At 40.9% G+C, this 1,182-nt stretch overlaps 1 pseudogene; it reads left to right on the forward strand.

The window, feature by feature from the left end:
- The first annotated feature begins 510 nt into the window (after nucleotides 1-510).
- LOC123365206 lies at nucleotides 511-889 on the forward strand (annotated as a pseudogene).
- Nucleotides 890-1,182: the final 293 nt, after the last annotated feature.

The raw sequence follows: 1,182 nt of genomic DNA on the forward strand, positions 1-1,182 counted from the left end.
AAACCACAGTAATCATGGCACGAAGTAATTGACCTAAATATGGTTTCCCGAATTAAATCATGTGGAAGTTTACAGATCAAGATTCATACTGGGTTTGCTTAACCACTACAATAAAAGGTGCTAAAAACAAATGCAGACCATGGGCCAAATCCTCAAGTCTTTACTTACTTTTCTTTCAGGACTTACTCAGGTATATCATGCAGCAACATCAGTGATTTTAGCCTTTTGTAAACTACATAACTCAGAAATCCGGCCACATGTGGTGCAGTGGCTGGCATCCAACCAGGATGTAGCAGGGCACACAACAGTGTGATAGGGAATGTGGGCTAAGGACAATGCATCCTTACTGTACTGAAGTGATAAGAGATTTCTTATGTCCAATCAGAGCAGCAGACAGAACCTTGGTTCTTAAGGTCACATTGGAAAGACCCTTCACAAGGTATTCTGCATGATACTCAATCCATCTGCCTGTGATCAAGCTTTTTTCTGCCATCTTGCTGCACCGGCATCATGGTGAGCATGAATGTTCTGGCCAATGCCCTTAAGAGCATCAACAATGCAGAGAAACATGGAAAAGTCAAGTTCTCTAAAGTAATCCTGCAGTTTTTTAATTGTGATGATGAAGCATGGTTACATTGGTGAATTTGAGATCATTGATGATCACAGAGCTGGGAAAATTGTTGTTAATCTCACAGCCAGACTGAACAAGTGTAGTGTGATCAGTCCCAGATTTGATGTTCAGTTGAAGGACCTCGAAAAGTGGCAGAACAACCTTTTGCCTTCAGGTCAGTTTGGGTACATAGTGCTGACAACTTCTGCTGGCATCACGGAGCATGAGGAAGCAAGGCGAAAACACACAGGAGGCGAAATCCTAGGATTCTTTTTCTAAAACTTGTAAAACAGGCATACTAATAAATTGTTCAAATGGAAAAAAAATAAAGACCTGAGTTAGGAATTTGCATATCACAGGGATGGACAAGCCTATAAAAACCTACATATCCAGACAGATAACCCTGCTGGGATTTCAACCTGTAGTTTCAGGGAATCCAGGTACCCCTAATGTCATGAAAATAAATATGGAAATCTTCCAAAAATCAAAGCAGATCCCTTTTCTTTTTTACAGAATCACTGGAACCCACCCAAGAGGGAGGAAATGGCATTTGTTGGAGAGCAAGTTTCATT

The sequence above is a fragment of the Mauremys mutica genome, chromosome 2 (assembly GCF_020497125.1).
Source record: "Mauremys mutica isolate MM-2020 ecotype Southern chromosome 2, ASM2049712v1, whole genome shotgun sequence".
NCBI lineage: Eukaryota > Metazoa > Chordata > Testudines > Geoemydidae > Mauremys > Mauremys mutica.